This window comes from Aquarana catesbeiana, linkage group LG03, assembly GCF_042186555.1.
Source record: "Aquarana catesbeiana isolate 2022-GZ linkage group LG03, ASM4218655v1, whole genome shotgun sequence".
Lineage (NCBI taxonomy): Eukaryota > Metazoa > Chordata > Amphibia > Anura > Ranidae > Aquarana > Aquarana catesbeiana.
The window spans coordinates 415585997-415612729 of NC_133326.1; the positions used below are offsets into that span (position 1 = coordinate 415585997).

At 42.4% G+C, this 26733-nt stretch overlaps 1 protein-coding gene across 3 annotated transcripts in view; it reads right to left on the reverse strand.

Annotated features, from left to right (window-relative positions):
* KCNIP1 (potassium voltage-gated channel interacting protein 1) overlaps window positions 1–26733 on the reverse strand; it is a 586554-nt gene that overhangs the window by 389191 nt on the left and 170630 nt on the right. The window lies entirely within an intron of this gene.

The window sequence follows — 26733 nt, forward strand, 5'->3', positions numbered from 1 at the left end:
TTCCTCTCAGCCCGGAAGGACGACCCTCACCACTCATCATGTGGAAACCTTGCAAACCCTGCCCATCCATCAAGCCCCTTACCAAGTTCCAGAAGCCGTCCAGAACACCATAAAACAAGAACTGAACGAAATGTTGGACCTGGGAATTATCCAACCCTCCCAGATCCCCTGGGCCTCACCTGTTGTTCTTGTACCCAAGAAAGATGGCACCATTCGATTTTGTGTAGACTACCAATGTCTTAATGACCACACCGTTAGCGATGCCTACCCGATGCCCCCGTAAAGATGACCTGCTGAACCGTTTGGCTGGGGCCCGCTATGTCACTACACTGGATTTGAGCAAGGGTTACTGGCAAATTCCCTTAACCAGGGAAGGGAGGGAACATTCCGCCTTCATCACCCCCTTTGGGCTGTTTGAATTTCTCAGCATGCCCTTTGGGATGAAGAATGCCCCTGCCATCTTCCAGCGCATGGTGGATCAGTTGCTGCAGGGCTGCCAAGACTTTGCCTGTGACTACCTCGATGACATTGCCATCTTCAGTGAAACATGGGAAGACCACCTCCGGCATGTGGGTACTGTCCTAGACCTAATTACAGGGGCCAACCTCACTATCCGGTGTGATAAGTGCCAGATGGGAATGGCCGTGGTCCAATACTTAGGACACCAGGTGGGGGGAGGCAGACTGCGCCCCGAACCAGCTAAAATCGAAGCCATTAGGGACTGACCCATTCCTCAGAATAAAAAAACAGGTTATGGCCTTTTTGGGCACTGCAAACTATTATCGCAAATTTGTTCCCCATTTCAGCACAATTGCCAAGCCACTGACGAACCTGACCAAGAAGACCATGTCAAGGATGGTGACGTGGACCCCGGCCTGTCAGACTGCCTTTGACCATCTAAAAGAGGCCCTCTCCCATGTCCCCGTCCTGGCAGCTCCAAACTACAAGCGAAGGTTCATTGTACAGACAGATGCCTCCACATATGGGCTGGGGGCTGTCCTCAGCCAGGTAAATGAGGAGGGGGAGGAACACCTGGTGCTCTTCCTTAGCAGAAAGTTGCTGGACAGGGAGGTGGCCTACGCCACCATCGAAAAGGAGTGCCTGGCTATAGTATGGGCCTTGAAAAGACTGCAATCCTATTTGTACGGCAGAGAGTTCACCATTCTCACAGACCACAACCCCCTCATCTGGCTGAATCGGGTCTCAGGGGATAACGGCCGCCTGCTAAGGTGGAGTTTGGCCTTACAACCGTATAACTTCAATATTCAGTACAGAAGGGGGAGCCAACACCAAAATGCAGATGGGCTCTCCTGTCAACAAGATTCCCAGTACAGTGCCGAGTCTCCCTGTCTTCTTTCCAGCGGCTGAAAGGACTCCCGGAAGAAGGACCAGTCTACGCTCTCCCCAGCAGCAGGCATGTTCTCTGAGAGAGGCAGAGGTTGGCTGGGTATGTAATGCTATGTTTGGGACAATTTATGTGGGGTACTGTGGGGATACCGGCATTGCGGGACTGGAACTACTGACTAATGCCGCGTACACACGGTCAGAATTTCCGACAACAAATGTTCGATGGGAGCCTGTTGTTGGAAATTCCGACCATGTGTAGGCTCCATCGGACATTTTCCGTCAGAATTTCCGACAAACAAAATTTGAGATCTGGGTCTCAAATTTTCCGACAACAAAATCCATTGTCACAAATTCCGATCGTGTGTACACAATTCCTGACTTAATTTTTCTCGGCTCGTCATACGTGTTGCACGTCACCGCGTTCTTGACGTTCGAAATTTCCGACAACATTTTTGCGACCATGTATATGCAAGACAAGTTTGAGCCAACATCTGTCGGAAAAAAAAACATGGATTTTGTTGTTGGGATGTGCGATTGTGTGTACACGGAATTACTTTGGAGTCAACCCGTTTGGGGTCTCCTCCGGTATTAGTCTACTGCCATAAGGGGAGATGTGTGACAGGAGTCACTTTGGCTAGGGTGCCCGAGAACTCCATTCTAATCTGTACTAGCAGGATTCTCTTTACAGCCACACTGGAATATTGTACATATGTATATATTGTGTGTTGTCTCATGCTGTTGGACTCTTTTGCTGAGATCGTTTGGGGTGCGGTTGTATTCCATTATTTTATTGTATCTGTCTGTCCTGGCTGTGGGGGGGTATTTCTCCAACAGCTCTCCTTACTGATTGGACAGTTTACCCTGCCCTGAATTCCAAACGGAGGGGTGATGGTCCTGAGTTGGATATCTGTTGTGTAAATGTGTGATAATAAATCAGTTCCATGTTGTTCACCCTACACTGTGTTACAGCTGGTAACTGGGTGGGCTAAAAGATCTTGGATCGTGTGGTACCGGACAGAGAAAGCATTTACGGCGGACATAGTCCTGTTGAGGACAAGGGTTTGTCACATTGAGCATGGGTACAACAGCAGTTTTGAGCTCTGGGGAACCTAGGAATAGATGTGGGACATGGACCCATGGTGGTATGGTTTTAGTGATTCCTCTATAATTCAACATACAATAAAAAATTAAATATTATATTAACTCAATGATAATACAATATCAACTTAAAATAATAATAAAAGTTGAAAATATTGATTACAGATTGGAACTTGACAGGTGCTAGTCAAATTAATCACACATAACACAATGGGGTTGATTTGAAGACTGTCCCGCTCTCTCCCTGGGGGTTTTCGTTACATTGCCGTATCTTTATCTATCTTGGATGATAACAGCCCAGATCTGGATTCATTACTTTTGATATATGGCCAAATTTCTTAGTCTGTGGCTACCTCTGACTGAGGGATTCCTATATTTTCTGATATGAACAATCTATGATTATATCCGGTCCTCTATGAATCATTCACTTTAATATGGCATCCCCTGTTTGAAAGTATCATACCTAGACACTCGTGATCATTGATTCACAGGTGGTTCCTGGGTGTTGTTTGCTCTGATTCGCTCTGACATCATTGCGCCACCTTGCTTTTTCCCTTACTTTGTCGATCACTGATTGATTAATATGTGATTCCCTTTGCAGGATAGTGAGACCCCTTTCTCTTCTTTGCAACTACTGAACCCCAAATGTGTCCTGAAGAAGTGTACAACGAAACGCGTAGATGCATTAGGGCTCATATCATATATAGATTGTTTTTTGTATATATGATTTTTATCGATGTTTCTTTCATGTTCCTGTTGTTTGTATTATATATATATTTCAATAAATGCTAATATTTGTGTATATTTCCACTGTTTGTTGTGCCTTTAAAGTCCGACCACAGGTTTTCCTTTTTTGGAATTCTTTTTTCTTTATTTCTTCACAAATTTACGGATGAGGAATTTTGAGTGCTGTTTCTTTTTTGTAATGGGGTTGATTTGCTAAAACTGGAGAGTGCAAAAGCTAGTGCAGCTCAGCATAAAAACCAATCGGCTTTTTTTTTGTCAAACCTTAATTGAACAAGCTGAAGTTAGAAGCCGATTGGCTACCATGCTCAGCTGCACCAGATTTTGCGCTCTCCAGTTTTAGTAAATCAACCCCAATGTTTTCTACTTTTTAAATGTTTTTTTCATTTATTGAAATTAATTGTTCAAAAAAAAACTTCACTAAAAAATAATTAAATACCTTTCTTTAGAGAGCCTCTCAGGCATCAGTATGGTAATTTTTTTTAGTATTATAATCTTATCTTGTATCTTATACACTACACCTTTCCACATAATACCCTGGGTACCCTTGCTCAATAACATAGTACCTATAAGAAATCCTAAGCACCACTCCTATAATGTAATAATGAAAAGCCTAAAAAGCTGCTGAAACTAATCACAATCCTACATGTGTAGTGCCGCGATCATCCATGCCCCTCCCCAACACGTGTCGTTACAGGGTATATACCATGTTTCCCCCGAAAATAAGCCCGGGTCTTAACTTAATTTAAAAAAAAGAAAAAGTGTATCAGCGCAAAGGACTAAGTTCCAACTTAAGGGTTGGAACTAATTGCTGGAACTGCTGCCTCTACCTGTTACTGCCACTAGGTGGAGTAAATGAAAAAGTGAAAGAAAAACAAAGTAGATATGGCGCTGTTCTTGTTGGTAATGATTACCTAATAACTGATAATCTTGTTTGGAGGATTACAAAGAGATGCTAGTAGAACCACTTCCCCTATCAGTTAGTGGGGAAAAAGCAGTCTCTCTTTGTAATCCTCCAAACAAGATTATCAGTTATCAGGTAATCATTACCAACAAGAACAGTGCCTTATCTACTTTGTTTTTCTTTCACTTATATTAATTTTGGCAACCAAAAACACAATACGGCTTATTTTAGGGGTAGGTCTTACCATGTAATGTGATGTCTTCTCTCCCCTTCTCCCTCCCTGCCTGTCAGGAATCCCCAATGTGAACCAAGTTAAAATGCCTGTAAAATCCTATAATCCACTCTATTACAATAGTATATATTGTACAATGTGTGTGTTTCTGTAATATACTTGTGCCAAATACCTTCGTTATAGCGCCGATCGGCGCTTCTATGACACACTGGAGCTCTCTTTCCCGTTCCGAACACTGCAGACGGGGGGCGAGATTCCCTGCTGACAGCTGGGAGAAGAGGAGGAGAGCAGCGGGAGGTCAGCTGAGTGCCGAGCGATGTTGTATCAAAGGTATTTGGCACAATTATATTACAGAAACACTCACATTGTACAATATATACTACTCTAATAGAGTGGATTATAAGATTTTACAAGCATTTTAAAATAGGGCTTATTTTCGGGGTAGGGCTTATATTAGATTTTGAGTATAGCCTCACATAGTATTCGATAGTATATAGTATAAACGTACCATCATCCAAGTTGACATATAAGCATAGGGCAGGTGGAGATGTGGGGGCAGTTGCTGGGGCTGACCGATACACATAACCATCTAAGTTGATTGAATGGACTATCTCGGTACTCATACAATAACGAAATTAAGATAAAATTCAATTTTTATTCCATATCAACATACAAAAAAATGTGTTAAAAAATATACATAGATATATATACACCACATATAACTAACTATTGGCGGGTTCCCCCGTTTAGTTTCTGTTAGAGTGGGGTATAGAGTATTCCTCTACCGGTTTCGCGGTGTAACCGCTTCCTCAGGAGGATGAAGGGTCTATAATAAAAATAAAGCATTAAGAATACAATGGTAACAAAGCATAATATACATTACAATTAGTATTAATGTAGGAAGGCCTGCTCACCCAAATGGTCCATATGGTTGTTTCTATGGTTCTTGCCGCCACTATAAGAAGGTCTTTTTCGACTATGGAATATAGACTGTTTATTTACTATGGCCAGATATACACAGGATAATGGCCGCTGCCCCATTTCCGGATTTAGAGCTACAGGAAAATGGCCGCCGAATGTCTATTTTAGGCTGACTATCTATTATGGGCAGATATCCATAAGAAAATGGCTGCCGTTCTACTTCTGGCGACCGGAGCTACAGGAAAATGGCTGCCGTATATACAAATTAATAATATATATAATTAGACATATATATACCATATAAAAGACACTTCCAGTGCCAATAGAGATCCCCTGATGAAGTCATGTGACTGTGACGAACACGCGTCGGGACGCTAGGAACCGAAAGTGATGTCGGCGAGCTCTCTGCTCGTTTTTTTATTTGCCTGTTTCACTATTTTAAATGTGAGTACCTTGTTTGATTGTTTGCTGTTACCAATACATCGTCTAAAATACTACACCATTGAGCATCCCCCCTGTTCCTCTCCCCATATCTTCCCACGCCTACTTACGAGGCTTACCTGGTATAGCTACACTTGGCAAAAAACAGGATTCTGATTACAGACACAGACACATACCAGCAGATCTGGAGACGCCAGACTGGGAGGCTGCCAGAAATCTAGATCCACAGGGAATACATTGGTCACCCATAAAGATATACTTATATGCTGTTACCTTACAACATTAACCACTTAAGGACCGGACCATTATGCTGCTTAAGGACCAGAGGACTTTTTCCAATTTGGCACTGCGTCGCTTTAACTGCTAATTGCGCGGTCATGCAATGCTGTACCCAAACAAAATTTGCGTACTTTTCTTCCCACAAATAGAGCTTTCTTTTGATGGTATTTGATCACCTCTGCCGTTTTTATTTTTTGCGCTATAAACGGAAAAAGACCGAAAATTTAAAAAAAAAATGATATTTTCTACTGTTTGTTATAAAAAAAATCCAATAAACTCAATTTTAGTCATATATTTAGGCCAAAATGTATTCGGCCACATGTCTTTGGTAAAAAAAATGTCAATAAGCGTATATTTATTGGTTTGCGCAAAAGTTATAGCGTCTACAAACTAGGGTACATTTTCTGGAGTTTACACTGCTTTTAGTTTATGACTGCCTATGTCATTTCTTGAGGTGCTAAAAAGGCAGGGCAGTACAAACCCCCCCCCCCCCAATGACCCCATTTTGGAAAGTAGACACCCCAAGGAAATTGCTGAGAGGCATGTTGAACCCATTGAATATTTATTTTTTTGTCCCAAGTGATTGAATAATGACAAAAAAAAAAAAAATATTTACAAAAAGCTGTCACTAAATGATATATTGCTCACACAGGCCATGGGCCTATGTGGAATTGCATACCACATGTGTGGGACTTTTTGGGAGCCTAGCCGCGTACGGGGCCCCCGAAAACCAATCACCGCCTTCAGGATTTCTAAGGGTGTAAATTTTAGATTTCACTCCTCACTACCTATCACAGTTTTGAAGGCCATAAAATGCCCAGATGGCACAAAACCCCCCCAAATGACCCCATTTTGGAAAGTAGACACCCCAAGCTATTTGCTGAGAGGCATGTTGAGTCCATTGGATATTTTATATTTTGACACAAGTTGCGGGAAAGTGACAAATTTTTTTTTATTTTTTTTTTTGCACAAAGTTGTCACTAAATGATATATTGCTCACACAGGCCATGGGCATATGTGGAATTGCACCCCAAAATACATTTAGCTGCTTCTCCTGAGTATGGGGATACCACATGTGTAGAACTTTTTGGAAGCCTAGCTGCGTACGGGGCCCCGAAAACCAATCACCGCCTTCAGGATTTCTAAGGGTGTAAATTTTTGATTTCACTCTTCACTGCCTATCACAGTTTCAGAGGCCATGGAATGCCCAGGTGGCACAAAACCCCCCCAAATGACCCAATTTTGGAAAGTAGACACCCCAAGCTATTTGCTGAGAGGCATGGTGAGTATTTTGCAGCTCTCATTTGTTTTTGAAAATGAAGAAAGACAAGAAAAAACATTTTTTTTTCTTTTTTCAATTTTCAAAACTTTGTGACAAAAAGTGAGGTCTGCAAAATACTCACTATACCTCTCAGCAAATAGCTTGGGGTGTCTACTTTACAAAATGGGGTCATTTGGGGGGGTTTTGTGCCACCTGGGCATTCCATGGCCTCCGAAACTGTGATAGGCAGTGAAGAGTGAAATCAAAAATTTACGCCCTTAGAAAGCCTGAAGGCGGTGCTTGGTTTTCGGGGTCCCGTACGCGGCTAGGCTCCCAAAAAGTCTCACACATGTGGTATCCCCATACTCAGGAGAAGCAACAGAATGTATTTTGGGGTGTAATTTCACATATTCCCATGGCATGTTTGAGCAATATATCATTTAGTGACAACTTTGTGCAAAAAAAAAAAAAAAAAAATGTGTCTCTTTCCCGCAACTTGTCACAATATAAAATATTCCATGGACTCGAGATGACTCTCAGCAAATAGCTTGGGGTGTCTACTTTCCAAAATGGGGTCATTTGGGGGGGGGGGTTGAACTGTCCTGGCATTTTATGCACAACATTTAGAAGCTTATGTCACACATCACCCACTCTTCTAACCACTTGAAGACAAAGCCCTTTCTGACACTTTTTGTTTACATGAAAAAAATTTTTTTTTTGCAAGAAAATTACTTTGAACCCCCAAACATTATATATTTTTTTTAATGCAAATGCCCTACAGATTAAAATGGTGGGTGTTTCTTTTTTTTATTTCACACAGTATTTGCGCAGCGATTTTTCAAACGCATTTTTTGGGGAAAAAACACACTTTTTTAAATTTTAATGCACTTATAGGGCGTACACACGGTCGGACTTTGTTCGGACATTCCGACAACAAAATCCTAGGATTTTTTCCGACGGATGTTGGCTCAAACTTGTTTTGTCTACACACGGTTGCACAAAGTTGTCGGAAAATCCGATCGTTCTAAACGCGGTGACGTAAAACACGTACGTCGGGACTATAAACGGGGCAGTGGCCAATAGCTTTCATCTCTTTATTTATTCTGAGCATGCGTGGCACTTTGTCCGTCGGATTTGTGTACACACGATCGGAATTTCCGACAACAGATTTTGTTGTCGGAAAATTTTATCTCCTGCTCTCCAACTTTGTGTGTCGGAAAATCCGATGGAAAATGTCCGATGGAGCCCACAGACGGTCGGAATTTCCGACAACACGCTCCGATCGGACATTTTCCATCGGAAAATCCGACCGTGTGTACGGGGCATAAAACACACTATATTGCCCAAATGTTTGATGAAATAAAAAAGATGATCTTAGGTCGAGTACATGGATACCAAACATGACATGCTTTAAAATTGCGCACAAACGTGCAGTGGCGACAAACTAAATACATTTTTAAAAGCCTTTAAAAGCCTTTACAGGTTACCACTTTAGATTTACAGGGGAGGTCTACTGCTAAAATTACTGCCCTCATTCTGACGTTCGCGGTGACACCTCACATGCATGGTGCAATTGCTGTTTACATTTGACGCCAGACCGACGTTTGCGTTCGCCTTTGCGCGAGAGCAGGGGGGACAGGGGTGCTTTTTTTTTTTTTTTTTTTTTCTTTATTATTTTTTTGATTTTTATCTTATTTTTAAACTGTTCCTTTCATTTTATTTTTTCTTAAACATTTTTATTGTTATCTCAGGGAATGTAAATACCCCCTATGATAGCAATAGGTAGTGACAGGTACTCTTTTTTGAAAAAATTGGGGTCTATTAGACCCTATATCTCTCCTCTGCCCTCAAAGCATCTGACCACACCAAGATCGGTGTGATAAAATGCTTTCCCAATTTCCCAGTGGCGCTGTTTACATCCGGCAAAATCTAAGTCATGAAATCCTTGTAGCTTCCGGTTTCTTAGGCCATAGAGATGTTTGGAGCCACTCTGGTCTCTGATCAGCTCTATGGTCAGCTGGCTGAATCACTGGCTGCATTCTCAGGTTCCCTGTTGAGACAGGAGAGCCAGAGAAAAACACGGAAGATGGTGGGGGCATTCCCTCCCACTGCTTGTAGAAGCAGTCTAGAGGCTAATTAGCCGCTAGGATTGCTTTTACATGAAAGCCGACCGCTGGCTGAAAAGAATGATACCAAGATGATACCTAAACCTGCAGGCATCATTCTGGTATAACCACTCAAAGTTGTGAATGGCGTACCTGAAGACAAAAAAATGGTTAACAATAAAACACAGTAAACGGTAAAGTATAAAAAATTGCATACCTGAAAAGCAAACATGATAAAACATAATAACAATAAAACATTGCAGAATAGAATACAGTAAAAAAGAGCAGAACAATAGAGAGAGAGAGAACAATAAAACGACAACTATTTTTTTTTATTTTATATATATATATATTTTTTTTACACTTTTTTTTGTAACTAACTTTTATAACTGTAACCGGTTCCATGGCATCCGATGGCATCTTGGGAGACCCTGTGAAAGTGTGCCTAGTCTGTGCAATGCTGTACCCTACGCTAATACTCAACTAGTGAATGGTAGCGTTCAAAATATTCACCAATGCAAAGACCAGGATTGTCAGGACAGGAGGGACAATAATAGTGGGTGTCATGCCTATATCCGCGCTTGCTGCAGACACGACATCTTTTTTGGGGGGGTTTGTTGGGTAGGGGTACTCGGGAGGACATAAAGAAAATGCCTCTCATGCAGCCGACTGCATTTGGTTGGGTATGTGAATGGGGGAAGTACGGGCGCTGCAGAAGTGGTGTGTTCCCAATTTGGATTGGCAAATGCAGCAGGAAGGGCACTATGGGCACAACGGGCCTGTGTTTGTCTTCTTCTTGGTGGCAGCGGGACACTACTTGTGCTTGCCACCTCACCAGCTTGAACTGCACTTATGGGACTCGCCACGTCACCAAGTGTTACTGCAGTGCTGGTTTGACTACGATCGGGGTGTACTAGGCCGCTGGTGCTTGCCAGTTCACCAAAACGCTACCAAAAAAACTGTTAGCGATCGCAGGGATCAGGCCTGATGCTGCAGTTATGTGTTTAGTGTTTTGTAAGTGACAGTGATCGATCGATACTGCACTTGGGTGGGCTGGGCTGGGTGGAGGGGCAAAACGCAGGTGCTAGCAGGTATCTGGGCTGATCCCGCTAACACTGCGTTTTTGGGAACCCTAAACTGCTGGGGACGCTAGTATAGATCTGATCGGATCAGATATTGATCCGTTCAGATACTATACCACTAAGGGAGGTGTACGCTGCGTGTGTGGGTGTTAGCGGTACTGGCGCTAATCTGACGCTGCTTGGGGCTGGTGCTTACCAGTTCACCAAAATGCTACCAAAAAAACTGTTAGCGATCGCAGGGATCAGGCCTGACTCTGCGAACGTTGCAGTTATGCGTTTAGTGTTTTGTAAGTGACAGTGATCGATCGATACTGCACTTGGGTGGGCTGGGCTGGGCCGGGCAGAGGGGCAAAACGCAGGTGCTGGCAGGTATCTGGGCTGATCCGGCTAACACTGCACTTTTGGGAACCCTAAACTGCTGGGGACGCTAGTATAGATCTGATCAGATCAGATATTGATCCGTTCAGATACTATACCACTAAGGGAGGTGTACGCTGCGTGTGTGGGTGTTAGCGGTACTGGCGCTAATCTGACGCTGCTTGGGGCTGGTGCTTACCAGTTCACCAAAATGCTACCAAAAAAACTGTTAGCGATCGCAGGGATCAGGCCTGACTCTGCGAACGCTGCAGTTATGCGTTTAGTGTTTTGTAAGTGACAGTGATCGATCGATACTGCACTTGAGTGGGCTGGGCTGGGCTGGGTGGAGGGGGCAAAACGCAGGTGCTAGCAGGTATCTGGGCTGATCCCACTAACACTGCGTTTTTGGGAACCCTAAACTGCTGGGGACGCTAGTAGAGATCTGATCAAATCAGATATTGATCCGTTCAGATACTATACCACTAAGGGAGGCATATGCTGCGTGCGTGGGTGTTAGCGGTACTGGCGGTAATCTGACGCTGCCTGGGGCGACGCATATCACCGCCGGGCGATCAGGGGGCTAAACCTTTATTCGGTAATAAACGGCGGGTTCCCTGACACTATAAAAAATAAACAAACTAACCAGCGTCACCCGTAACGGTTATACAGTGATCAGTGGTGAAAGGGTTAACTAGGGGGCAATCAAGGGGTTAAAACATTTATTAGCTAGTATATGGGGGTCCCTGTCGCTATAAAACGCTGACGGCGAACCTAAATATTTACGTCCCTAACTAGCGTCACCAGTGACACTAATACAGCGATCAGAAAAATGATCGCTTAGTGACACTGGCGACAGGGGGTGATCAAGGGGTTAAAACTTTATTAGGGGGGGTTAGGGGGGTACCCTAGACCTAAAGGGGCTAATACTAACTGCCCTAACACAGTAACTGTCACAAACTGACACCATGCAGTAATCAAAAAAAAAAAAACTGCTTGGTGTCATTGTGACAGGGGGGGGAGGGGTGATCGGGGGGGATCGGGGGGGATCGGGGGGTGTAAGTGTGCCTGGCATGTTCTACTGTGTGTGTGTTTGGTGCACTCACATTTCAGTCTTCTCTCCTCGGCGCCGGAACATAAACTGCCGAGCCGAGGAGAGATGACATCACATCACAGAAGAATCTCATTGGCTGGAAACAATCGCGAGGGGGGGGCACGATCGGATGGCCTCCCCCTCATCTCTGATCGCTGCCAGACCAAAGGCGACTGCCGCTGGCACCGGGGGGGGTCCGATCGTACGCCCTTTTGCCTGCCTGTGCCGCTCTGCCGACGTATATCGTCGTGCGGCGGTCGTCAAGTGATTACGGTAAGGGGACACCCATACACTACGTTGCACTGAAGACAGGAAGTCACCAGTTACTTTCACTCCATTCAAGAGAGTGGTCACCAGCACTTTACATGATTGCCTGGCACTGAAAATATACAGTCGCTTTTTACCCCGCACTTTATATAAAAGACTATGATGGATATATCAGCACCTTATTTCTCTTGTTCACATTGTATACTAAGAGGATTTCACATTATACAGTATCTATATGGACCTCTGTGATGCTTGATATTATTGTTTTTTATTTGAGAAGAATTAGGATAGTATGTGACACCTATCCTTACTGTATACCTGTTGCCTTTCTCAACAATTAAGGACACCTATTGTTGATCGGTTGCAGGCATCGCCTCTATCTATGTGTATTTGGCATTTTGCACTTGGTCACTTCATCCCCTATTTTGTAGACGCTATAACTTTTGCACAAACCAATCTTTTGCACAAACCTTAATTACACTTATTGCGTATTTTTTTTTTTCAAAAAATATGTAGAAGAATACATATCGGCCTAAACTGATGAAGAAATTTGTATTTTTACTTTTTTGTATTTTTACTTTCTTTATAGCAAAAAGTAAAAAATATTGTTTATTTTCAAAATTGACGGTCTTTTTTGTTTATATCGCAAAAAAATAAAAACCACAGAGGTGATCAAGTACCTCCAAAGAAAGCTATATTTGTGGGAAAAAAAAGGACATTTTATTTGGGTACAGCATCGTACGACTGCGCGATTGTCCATTAAAGCGACGCAGTGCCGTATCGCAAAAAATGGCCTGGTCATTAAGGGGGCAAATCCTTCCGGTCCTCAAGTGAGTAATCCCTATTCACCAACAGAACGTGATGTTAAATAGGAGTCTTAAATCATTACATGAAGTGGGTAACTACGAGAAAAATGGCACCCAAGTCATGCCTTACAATAGATGCCCTTTGCTGCCCTATTTGAAAACTGGTATATCATGTATATTTCTCTCCCATTTTATTTACCAAGTATGTTTAGATTTTGTGCCTTAACATTGCCATTGTCTCTGGTTCAGGAGTGGCTTGACACAAGGAATGTGACAGTTGTAGATTTGGCTTTTTGTTTGTCCACTTTTTTTGTGTCCTACCAATACAAACAAAATAAATAAACATGAGAATGCCTAAACATTTGTAATTGCAACAATTTTATGGGTAAAGTGGTGCAATATCTGACAGAAATGCAAGGGTGCCAATATTTTTTTAATTTTTTTTTGGCCATGACTGTACATACATACACACTACTGTCCAAACGTTTTAGGCATGTGTGAAAAAAATGCTGTAAATTAAGAATGTTTTAAGAAATAGAAGTGTTATCAGTTTATGTTTATCAATTAACAAAATATACATGAAATGGACAAAAGAGAAATTCAAATCAAATCAATATTTGGTGTGACCACCCTTTGCCTTCAAAACAGCATCAAGTCTTCTAGGTACACTTGCACACAGTTATTAAAGGAACTCAGCGAGTAGGTTGTTCCAAACAACCTAGAAAACTAACCATGGGTCTTCTGTGGATGTAGGCTGCCTCAAATCTTTTTGCCTCTTCGTGTAATCAAAGACAGACTTGATGATGTTGAAATCAGGGCTCTGTGGGGTCCAAACCATCACTTCCAGGACTCCTTGTTCTACTTTATGCTGAAGAGAACTTCTAATGGCATTGGCTGTATGTTTGGGGTCATTGTCTTGCTGCTGAATAAATTTGGGGCCAATCACATGCCTCCCCGATGGTATGACTTGATGGATAAGTATCTGTATTTCTCAGCATTCAGGACACCATTGATCCTAATCAGATCTCCAACTCCATTCGCAGAAATGCGGACCCAAATTTGCAAGAAACCTCCACCATGCTTCACTGTTGCATGCACTTATTATTGTACCGCTCTCCAGCCCTTCAGTGAATAAACTTCCTCCTGCTGCAGCCATATATTTCAAATTTTGAGCAATTCAGAGCACCTGCTGCCATCTTTCTGCAGCCCAGTTCATATGTTTTTGTGTATAGTTGAGTCGCTTAGGCATTTTTCTTTGTCGAAAGTATGGCTTTTTGGCCGCAATTCTTCCATGAAGACCATTTCTGGACAGACTTCTCTGGACAGAGGATGGGTGTACCTGGCTCCCACTGACTTCCGCCAGTTCTGTTCTGATAGCACTGTTGGACATTTTTCGATGTCAAAGGGAAGCATGATGATGTTTCCTTGGCCAACCATTGCATCTACCTTCCTCAACATTGCCCATTTCTTTGTGCTTCTTTAAAAGAGCTTGAACATCACACCTTGAAATCCAAGTCTGCTTTGAAATCTTTGCCTGGGAGAGACCTTGCTGATGCAGTATAAATACTTTGTCTTGTTGCTGTGCTCAGTCTTGCCATGGTGTATGGCATGTGGCATAAAAATTTGTCTTTCACAACCTCACCTTAGGTAGTGGAGTTTGACTGATCATTAGCACGTGCTTGGTATAATTGGTTAATCATACACCTCACTCTAATCCTACAAAATCCCTGACTTTGTGCAAGCGTGCAATTGTAAGAATTGATGGCAGTTTAAAGCCAAAGGGTAGTCACACCAAATTTTGATTTGATTTAGATTTTTCTTCTGTTCACTCACTTTGCATTTTGTAAATTGATAAAAAAAATAACTATATACAGTACTTTTGAAAGCATTCCTATTTTACAGCATTTCTTCACACCTGCCTAAAACTCCTCCACATTACTATATATACAGTATTTCACAAAAGTGAGTACACCCCTCACATTTATGTAAATATTTTGGCAATATTCTTATAGCATAGGCCATCTTTATGTAGAGCAACAACTCTTTTTTTCAGATCCTCAGAGAGTTCTTTGCCATGAGGTGCCATGTTGAATTTCCAGTGACCAGTATGAGAGAGTGAGTGCGATAACACCAAATTTAACACCTGATACCTGGTAAAACTAATGAGTCACATGACACCGACGAGGGGAAATGGCTAATTGGGCCCAAGTTGGACATTTTCACTTAGGGGTGTACTCACTTTTGTTGCCAGCGGTTTAGACATTATTGGCTGTTTGAGTTATTTTGAGGGGACAGCAAATTTGCACTGTTATACAAGATGTACACTCACTACTTTACATTGTAGCAAAGTGTCATTTCTTCAGTGTCACATGAAAAGATATAATAAAATAATTACAAAAATGTGAGGGGGTACTCACTTTTAGGAGATACTTTATATATAGTAAAAGAGTGTCTTGCAGCTAGCTTGTAAAAGTCCTGTACAGCAGTGGTCATCAACCCTGTCCTCAGGGCCCACTAACAGGCCAGGTTTTATGTATTACCTTGTGGAGATGAAAACTAGAATACTGCAATCACTGAGCAGCAAATGATATCAACTGTGATGTATTTCAGTTATCTTGCAAACCTGGCCTGTAAGTGGGCCCTGAGGACAGGGTTGATGACCACTGTTGTACAGGACTTACACATCTCCAAGTTAGCACTTTGATTTGTGTAGCTACTGCCTGAATTTTGTTTTGGAAGGATTCTTTCTTTTTGTAGCACTTTCTTTTTGTAGCACTCGGCTTTCACATTGGAGAGACAGGAGAGGCTCTTCACAGGCGCTATGCAGGCGCTATTTTTAGCGCTGTAGCGCCTGTAAAGCACCTCAGTGTGAAAGCAGTCTTAGGTTATTACTATACATTCAATAGGGACCTTAATTACTGCCAATGGAACCAATGTTCGGTTATACTGGGCCACAGGGGCTGACATTTGCTAGACGGGTTATGACCTGCAATGCTTCCCCCCTTTTCTTTTCTGCATGATCCTACTAGCCCCAAAACACTATATAATAAGTTATGTGGTTCTTTAGGTAGCTTGTAGTCACCAACCTACTACATGCAATACTCTTGACCATATATTCTCCTGCCACTGCATTCCTTGCAACCTTTAGTTTGCATTCAGATGACACCAAAAATATCAAAACATTCATTCATTAAGAGAGAGCATGGGGTAAAACTATGCCCCTGCAAGACTTTGCCTGGTATTAAGCTGCCCTTCTAAAAGAAATTTCCTCCCATCATGCTGCTATTTCACTCTCATTAACATCCTATCATCCAGTCCTCGTCAACTTTTCTAACTTTACTTTGTCTTCTCCTTCGCCAACTCTTACACTGCCCAGGACATTGCCAGCCATTTAACGAGCAAGATTGATGCAAATTGTAACAAGATCACCACTGTCCAGTCATCTTCACCATTTCACAAACTATCTCTTCTACCATAATTAACACATTCTTCTTTTGACCCTGTCACTACAAAGGAATTTGTTGAACTTTTCCCTGATGCCCCGCACACCACCTCTCCCCCTGGACCCTATTCCCAATCAACGTCTTGCTTTATTCTATGCTCTCTTACTCACATGTTCAACCTCTCCCTCTCTATTGTCATCTTCTCCTCCCCTCCAAAACATGCACTATTCACCCCCATGCCTAAAAAGCTCTCACTGGACCACACCGGTATAACCCACTCAAGACCCATCTCAAGCTCCCATTTACCTTCAAACTCCTAAAGTGCCAAGTATATAACCATCTGAGCTGCTACCTAACTAATAACATTCTCAGCCCCTTTACAGATTGGCTTTTGTCCACAACACGCCCCAAAAACTGGTCTTTTAATTTTCACTAAATATTCACTAACTGCTAAATGCAATGGTCACTTCTCAAAATCATTAGCACTTCTCAAAATCATCAGCATAACTATCAGTCCTGCTCCTCATGCGAGTGTAATCCTGGACTCTGATCCACTCCATTCAGCCCGCATCCAGTCACCATCCCAATATTGCCACCTTCACCTCTATAATGTTCCTAGAATATACCCCTACCTAACAGACTATACCACCAAGCTACTAATCCAATCACCTGATATCTCTCATTCTGACTAATGCAATCCCCACCTCATTGGCCTACATCTACACAGGCTATTCCCCCTTCAGTGCATCATTAATGCTGCTGCCAGACTCTCCTACCTTACCAACTGCTCAGTGTCTGCCACCACACTCTGCCAATCCCTTCACTGGCTTCCGATCACTGCACAAATTCCGATCACTCCACCCACAACTCTGCTCCCAGATACATCACCAGCCTCCTCTCATAATGTTAACCAAAAGCTCCTACTCTTTAGCTCTTTTTCCATGCCCCTCCACTGCCCTGGAACTCTCCACATCAATCTGTATGGCTATCTCATATCTGCCTGCCTTAATACATTTTGTATCAGTTCCCTATCTCTTTAAATTATAAGATCTGATGAGCAGGGTGCTTCTAACCCAGTTGTCTTGAATTGTAATGTAACTGTAATGTCTCCCCTTACTTTGAAAGATGCTGTTTGTGCTTTATATATATATATATATATATATATAGTAACCTGGGGGACAGGTAGCAGGTACAAAGCTCCCTAGGATGACCAGTCTTTCAGGCACAGATACCAAATCCAGTGAGGTAGTGACAAACAGTGCTGATTATTAGTGATATAAACAAGTCTTTTATATACAGGTGCTGTACAGTGTTTCAGAAAAAACAAACAGAACAAAAATAGCCAAACAAAAACCTAGCCGTGTCTCGGCACTAACTATACAATATACAGGCCCTAACTACCAAGCTGAGCAAGCCTACAGCTTGTTAGCTTTCACAGATACAGCTTAACAGCTTTCACCAATGTGTTGCTCTCATAGACCTAAGTTGTCTGATCTTCCCAGGCAGAGAGCGAACACTGTCTGTCTCAGGTGAGCTTAACCACTTACAGAACAGAATATTTGGCTGCTTAATGACCAGGCCATTAGACCAGGAGAATTCATTTATTTAAAATGAGTCTTTTGCCAAAGATCACGTATCAATTTCAGATGCTGCCGATACCTCTCCCTCAAGCATATTTTAAAACATGGAAAACAACACTCCTTAGGTACATTTGGAAGGGGAAAAAACCAAGAATAAGCTTACAAATACTAACCAGAGACAGAAAACAGGGGGGTCTGGGATTCCCAGACCTAAGGAACTACCATAGAGCAGCCCTCCTCGTTCGGGTCATTGACTGGGCAAAAAATAATAAAAACAAAATATGGGTGAAACTGGAAAACACAATTAGTAAGACGGAGTTGGGGAAATTGATTTGGGTGCCAACACATTTGAGGAACATAGGAGAGAAAGCACACAAAATGACACTGAAAGCACTAGAAATCTGGGATATGATACACAAAAAAGAAAAATGGAGATATAACTCCCCATGTATAGCACTGAAGGAGACAGAGTACTTTCCATTAGGGAAAAATAATTTGTTTGGAAACTGGATTAAAAAACAGAACGCACAATTAAAGGACATAATGGTGTAGGGAAGGTTGTGTGCATTTCAAGAGTTAAAACAAAAAAAAATTATTTAATAGTGATAGACGTATGGCGGTACTCCCACCTAAAACACTTCTTTGACTCACTCCCTCAACCAGTGAGGTCTGCAGATAATCTGTTGCCAATGGAGAAATTATGCACAGAAGATGCAAAGAGAAGGGGGATATTGGTAATGTATCAAATCCCGATGGAAGGGAATGGGATGGGGAAACTGCCATACATTAGCAAATGGGAAAAGGAATTAGGGGCACAGGTGAATGAGTTGGAATGGCGAAAAATTATAAGTTTGGCGTTTGTAACATCACAAAATAGTAATAAGCTAAATGGGTAGAGATCAGTATTTACAAACATTTTTTATGTATGTACCATCATCCCTGAAGTAGTAAACCAAAAAATATGTAGAAAATGGGATTTTAAAGGTACCCCTGATATAGGAAAAAACACTATCTACTAAAAATATATCAAATATTTATTAAAGCAGTTTTACAAAAAGATGCGGTAAAATGTGAGAACAGTTTTACATTCACAGTCAAAGGTATACATCCTCAACCTAATATTGACAATGAAAAAAACTGTGGTCACCAAAAGTTCAAAGCATAACCACGTCCACATAATTTCAACATGTTTCGCCCGGAAGGCTTCATCAGGAAAATGGACAAGGCTTTTCAATTATTCAACAACAATATTCACGATAAAAACAACTGGGATGTTCAAAAGAGAGAAAGAAGAAGGTAAATACACAGAGAGAGTATACATGAAACACTCACATTTATACAACTTGAGAGCTCTTTAGCTTGTGCAACCATAACTCCACCATAACCACCCTCCAAAAGCAAAAACAGGAACAAAACAATCCCACCCCCCATCCCACTCCCCCCCCAACACCACTAACCCCTATCACACAGGCTCACACCCACCCCTCCCCTAGTACTCCCACCCAACACAACCCCCGCATCAACTCCATACCTCTATATAGAGTTCTGGGGAAGTCGCAGGATACGAGGCGTCAACTGAGAGAAGAGGGGAGGAGGGGTGCCCCTAGAATTGACTCCCCCCCGTGTAGTCCAGATGGATGCCTGATCACCCTTAGGGAGTGATGTATATTCTTATGGATGAAGACCATCACAGGCAAAGAGGATAATTACAATATCTGTAACAGATATCATAGATAGTAAAACTTCACACATATTGCGGGTGAGCAGAGAGGTAGACCACAAGACAAACTAGACAGTGGACACCACTCACCAACCCCCCGAAGAGTAGAAGAATATTTGTATTGGGAGCTCATGAGGACTGAATGGCACAATATCAATTGTAAAAAAGCACCTGTGCAGGAGAAGACAGAGCTGCTCCACAGTTTCTGAAAAAGTATATAAAAAAATGCATGTAGCTATATTAAACTTTAATGCGACAAAAAACGTATGTACGCTGCGGTTTTAAATTTTCAAGAGCACCTGCTCACCTTGAAAAGGTATCACATCGTTATGTAAGAAGCTACGTCACATTTCTATTGGCGCTGCTGAAAGGGCACCCTAAGGTAATGGGCCACAGAAGGTAATCACTTCCTATATTTAGAGGAAGAAAAAAAAAAAAAAGAGGTTTGTTTAAAAGGTAATAGAGCACCAAAAGTGGTGCTTTGATTTATAATTAGACATATCACAGAGTGCTGGACCGACTCACGGTCAATGTTTAGTTTTACCTGGTGCCAGCGTCCATGTTTAGCATGAGCTCCCAGACTGCTAGCAAGCATCTGAGTGTGTGGGGCTTAAATATCCCTCCCCATGGCGCCAAAATGCTGCGCGTGTCATCACACTGCACCGGTGCCAAGCGGACGCAAAGGGGAAGTTCCTGGTCCAAAGACTGATTACCCGGAACCGGAAACGACAGACCGAAAGTAAAACTACTTCCGGTATGCCCAAAACAGCACTAAGACTTCCATTGGAGACAGTGCTGAGCCAAGAGAGTGAACTTGGACAGTTGGAATAATGGCTGTAGGATACGGTTATACCGGTATGCCAAGGATTATGAGGAGACCTCAAGGCGGGCGTATACCGGGTTGGCACCCCCCCAAGAAAGAAAAGCCCAAGGGGGATGTGTGTCCAACCTAGTACACACCCTTGGGCGTCCATACGGGGATCAAATGCCACTGAACTGGGGAGGGGTAAAAACGAGGGAAAATAGAGCCTGGGGAGGGGTAAAAAAAAGGGGGGGGTTTCCCAAGGTTTGGGTGTGGTCATGATTGCACATTACAATAATTCATTTACAACATTATACCATTAATTTACATCCACATATGGAAAGCTGTATCAATATGCACATCATTATGACTGACTCCATATATGTTAGTATCCCTTTTCCAAAAGATGTATTGTTTCTAATAGAGGCAACCCTGGCCTAAACAAACAATCCAGAATTAGTTGCGAGAAAAATCATAAACGTCTGGTGATCCCATGGCATTCAAACGCAGTAAATGTTAACAAAACAAAGGAAAGAGAAAGACACTCAATGGGGCACATGCTCCCAAGAAGACAGGAGTGACCAGATCAAAAAGGGGGTGATGTTTATAGAAAAGGCTTATAGCTAATCCCCTCATTAAGGCCGGGGGACCGAGTAGCCTGTAAACAATAGATCCATCTCATCTCCAATTGGAGAAGTTTATTGTCTATATCACCTCCTCGTTCATGTTCTGGGATGTGTTCAAGGCTGAAAAAGCCGATAACTTTTAAATCAAAATTGTGGTATAGCCCCACATGACGGCTGATAGGTGTTTCCATCCCATGTTTGGAGATAAGGGACACATGGTCCCTGATTCTACAAAAAAGTGGACGCTTAGTTTTTCCCACGTAAAATGCCCCGCAATGACATTTCATTAGATATACAGAACCGACCGATTGACAGTTTGTTCTATATTTGGGGGTCCAGATGTTATTGTTGGGAAGGATGACATTGTTCCTTTCTAAAATGAAGGGACAATAGTTGCACCTGCCACAGGGGTAGGTGCCTGGTGATTTAGACTTGAGTATAGTCTGGTTGCGATAGTGGCTACTCACTAAAGTATCTCTCAAAGAGCAAGAACGTTTGAAGGTGATCTCTGGATAGGGTCTAACGAACTTGGAAATTTTTTGATCAGCTGCCAATAGGTACCAAAACTTTTTATAGATATGTCGCACCTTTGCATGTTGTCTATTATATTTGGTAATCACTCTTGTTGATGTTGATACTTTATCGCATCTGGGTTTATATAGTAAAAGTTGTCTATTCTCGTTTTTTACCCTGTTAAATGCTTTTTTCAGACATGTTTTACTATATCCTCTAGCTAGGAGGCGATCGCGTAGCAAATTTGCCTCCTTTTGGAAGTCTGTATCCAATGTGCAATTGCGTTTCAGTCAAAAAAATTGGCTGAAAGGGATGCTTTTGATTAGTTTTTCAGGGTGTGAACTACTGGCATGCAGTAAGCTGTTGCCTGCTGAAGGTTTACGATATAGTATGGAACAGAGCATTCCTGTTTCATTTATAAAGATCTCTACATCTAGGAAAGTAATTTTTGACTGGTCGAACGTGTAAGTAAACTTAAGATTGTATGTGTTCACCTGTAGACCCACCAGGAACTCTAGTAGTTGTTCTTTTGATCCTGCCCACACCATAAAAACATCATCTATGTATCGATGCCATGATACAATCTTACCGATAAACTCTGCTTTGGATTCATCAAAAAAAAGGTCTCGTTCCCACCCCCCCCGGGTACAAGTTTGCGTAGGAGGGGGCACATTTTGCCCCCATTGCCACGCCCTGTACCTGGAGGTAGTGGGAACCCTTAAACACAAAGATATTGTGTGTAAGTATAAAATTAAGAATTTCAATCACAAATTCGTTATACTACCACGAGTCAAGATCTCGTTCATTCAAGAATTCTCGCACAACCTCCACACCTCTGGTATGAGGTATGGAGTTGTACAAGGCCTCTATATCGATCGCAACTAGCCAACATCCCTGAGGTAGCTGTAATCCATCCAATGTTTTCAATAACTAAATGGTGTCCTTAACAAAGGAAAAAAGTCCCTTTACGTGGGGGTATAAATACTCGTCCACTAGTTGGCTGGCCCTTCCCTTTACATTTGGGAAAATTTGCTACAACTGCCTTTCCCACAGATTCCCGAATGGCACTCATATTTAGTTCCAACACTTTGGACTCTAGGCACAATTCCCTACCTACACCTACTCCTGTACGAACAAGGAGTCAACCGTTAAAGTAGAAGGTCCCGGTTCCATCTCGGATGGGAACCGGGACAAATTTGACATTATTAATTTGTCCTCACATCCCCTGACAGAGGATGAGACCACTTTATTAGAGCTAGGTCTCACTGTCTGTCCGGATGAGGAGGCAAACAAATTTGAACTGATCAAGGATCTGCACCTCTTTGCCAGACGCCTCATGTACAAAGTCTTATATGACAAAAACCCTAATGACGTTGAGATAACGAATTCAGACAATGCCAATTTAGAAGGTGTTACTTTTGAAGACCTACGAGCTCTTCAGGATTTGATGGATTTGTAGGAGGAGAGCAATCCCGAGGAGGTGGGTTGGACATTCAACCCACCTGGATCGGAGATCTCCCAACCTGCAAATCAGGGGGCTGGTTTATCTAACAACCCCCTTTACTCTTATAATCCTTCTTCCATATCCTGTTGGAATAACCTTTGAGACACCAAAGACATATAAACCCAAATCCAAGTCTTTCCCTGTCTTACAGGGAAACTCTAACTTGTGGGCCTTTGTGATCCAGGTCACTAAAGAGATCGAATCTACCAACTGGCTAACTGGCCTTCCGGGCAATTTATCTAAACCTCTAAAAAAGGCACTACAGAACTTGAGGTCCAATAAAAACATCGTAATAAAACCATCTGACAAAGGTGGCAACCTCGTTCTGATGAATACAAAACAATACGAGCAAATGTGTTTTGATATCATACGTAATACCGACTGGTACAGACCAGTACCCAAATCTCACGTTAATTATTACATGAAACTTTATAAGGACATTCTGGCTAAGGCGCACTACAGGGGGGTCATTGACTCTAACACACTAAAATTCTTGGATTCTACCAATCCGGTGACTCCAACATTCTACGCATTGCCTAAAGTGCATAAAAACCTACAGAATCCCCCAGGCCAACCGATCATTTCGGGGTGCGGATCCCTGACAGAAAAGGCCAGCAAACTAGTGGACGAGTATTTATACCCCCACGTAAAGGGACTTTTTTCCTTTGTTAAGGACACCATTGAGCTATTGAAAACATTGGATGGATTACAGCTACCTCAGGGATGTTGGCTAGTTGCGATCGATATAGAGGCCTTGTACAACTCCATACCTCACACCAGAGGTGTGGAGGTTGTGCGAGACTTCTTGAATGAACGAGATCTTGACTCGTGGAAGTATAACGAATTTGTGATTGAAATTCTTAATTTTTTACTTACACACAATATCTTTGTGTTTAAGGGTTCCCACTACCTCCAGGTACAAGGTGTGAAAATGGGGGCAAAATGTGCCCCCTCCTACGCAAACCTGTACCTGGGGGGGGTGGGAACGAGACCTTTTTTTTGATGAATCCAAAGCAGAGTTTATCGGTAAGATTGTATCATGGCATCGATACATAGATGATGTTTTTATGGTGTGGGCAGGATCAAAAGAACAACTACTAGAGTTCCTGGTGGGTCTACAGGTGAACACATACAATCTTAAGTTTACTTACACGTTCGACCAGTCAAAAATTACTTTCCTAGATGTAGAGATCTTTATAAATGAAACAGGAATGCTCTGTTCCACACTATATTGTAAACCTTCAGCAGGCAACAGCTTACTGCATGCCAGTAGTTCACACCCTGAAAAACTAATCAAAAGCATCCCTTTCAGCCAATTTTTTTGACTGAAACGCAATTGCACATTGGATACAGACTTCCAAAAGGAGGCAAATTTGCTACGCGATCGCCTCCTAGCTAGAGGATATAGTAAAACATGTCTGAAAAAAGCATTTAACAGGGTAAAAAACGAGAATAGACAACTTTTACTATATAAACCCAGACGCGATAAAGTATCAACATCAACAAGAGTGATTACCAAATACAATAGACAACATGCAAAGGTGCGACATATCTATAAAAAGTTTTGGTACCTATTGGCAGCTGATCAAAAAATTTCCAAGTTTGTTAGACCCTATCCAGAGATCACCTTTAAACGTTCTCGCTCTTTGAGAGATACTTTAGTGAGTAGCCACTATCGCAACCAGACTATACCCAAGTCTAAATCACCAGGCACCTACCCCTGTGGCAGATGCAACTATTGTCCATTCATTTTAGAAGGGAACAATGTCATCCTTCCCAACAATAACATCTGGACCCCCAAATATAGAACAAATTGTCAATCGGTCGGTTCTGTATATCTAATGAAATGTCGTTGCGGGGCATTTTACGTGGGAAAAACTAAGCGTCCACTTTTTTGTAGAATCAGGGACCATGTGTCCCTTATCTCCAAACATAGGATGGAAACACCTATCAGCCGTCATGTGGGGCTATACCACAATTTTGATTTAAAAGTTATCGGCTTTTTCAGCCTTGAACACATCCCAGAACATGAACGAGGAGGTGATATAGACAATAAACTTCTCCAATTGGAGACGAGATGGATCTATTGTTTACAGGCTACTCGGTCCCCTGGCCTAATGAGGGGATTAGCTATAAGCCTTTTCTATAAACATCACCCCCTTTTTGATCTGGTCACTCCTGTCTTCTTGGGAGCATGTGCCCCATTGAGTGTCTTTCTCTTTCCTTTGTTTTGTTAACATTTACTGCGTTTAAATGCCATGGGATCACCAGACGTTTATGATTTTTCTCGCGACTAATTCTGGATTGTTTGTTTGGGCCAGGGTTGCCTCTATTAGAAACAATACATCTTTTGGAAAAGGGATACTAACATATATGGAGTCAGTCATAATGATGTGCATATTGATACAGCTTTCCATATGTGGATGTAAATTAGTGGTATAATGTTGTAAATGAATTATTGTAATGTGCAATCATGACCACACCCAAGCCTTGGGAAAACCCCCCCTTTTTTTACCCCTTCCCAGGCTCTATTTTCCCTTGTTTTTACCACTCCCCAGTTCAGTGCCATTTGATCCCCGTATGGACGCCCAAGGGTGTGTACTAGGTTGGACACACATCCCCCTTGGGCTTTTCTTTCCTGGGGGGTGCCAACCCGGTATACGCCCGCCTTGAGGTCTCCTCATAGTCCTTGGCATACCGGTATAACCGTATCCTACAGCCATTATTCCAACTGTCCAAGTTCACTCTCTTGGCTCAGCACTGTCTCCAATGGAAGTCTTAGTGCTGTTTTGGGCATACCGGAAGTAGTTTTACTTCCGGTCTGTCGTTTCTGGTTCCGGGTAATCAGTCCTTGGACCAGGAACTTCCCCTTTGCGTCCGCTTGGCGCCGGTGCAGTGTGATGACACGCGCAGCATTTTGGCGCCATGGGGAGGGATATTTAAACCCCACACAGACAGATGCTTGCTAGCAGTCTGGGAGCTCATGCTAAACATGGACGCCGGCACCAGGTAAAACTAAACATTGACCGTGAGTCGGTCCAGCACTCTGTGATATGTCTAATTATAAATCAAAGCACCACTTTTGGTGCTCTATTTCCTTTTAAACAAACCTCTTTTTTTTTTTTTCTTCCTCTAAATATAGGAAGTGATTACCTTCTGTGGCCCATTACCTTAGGGTGCCCTTTCAGCAGCGCCAATAGAAATGTGACGTAGCTTCTTACATAACGATGTGATACCTTTTCAAGGTGAGCAGGTGCTCTTGAAAATTTAAAACCGCAGCGTACATACGTTTTTTGTCGCATTAAAGTTTAATATAGCTACATGCATTTTTTTATATACTTTTTCAGAAACTGTGGAGCAGCTCTGTCTTCTCCTGCACAGGTGCTTTTTTACAATTGATATTGTGCCATTCAGTCCTCATGAGCTCCCAATACAAATATTCTTCTACTCTTCGGGGGGTTGGTGAGTGAGTAGAAGAATGTCTAGTGTGTCTTGTGGTCTACCTCTCTCCTCACCCGCAATATGTGTGAAATTTTACTATCTATGATATCTGTTACAGATACTGTAATTATCCTCTTTGCCTGTGATGGTCTTCATCCATAAGAATATAC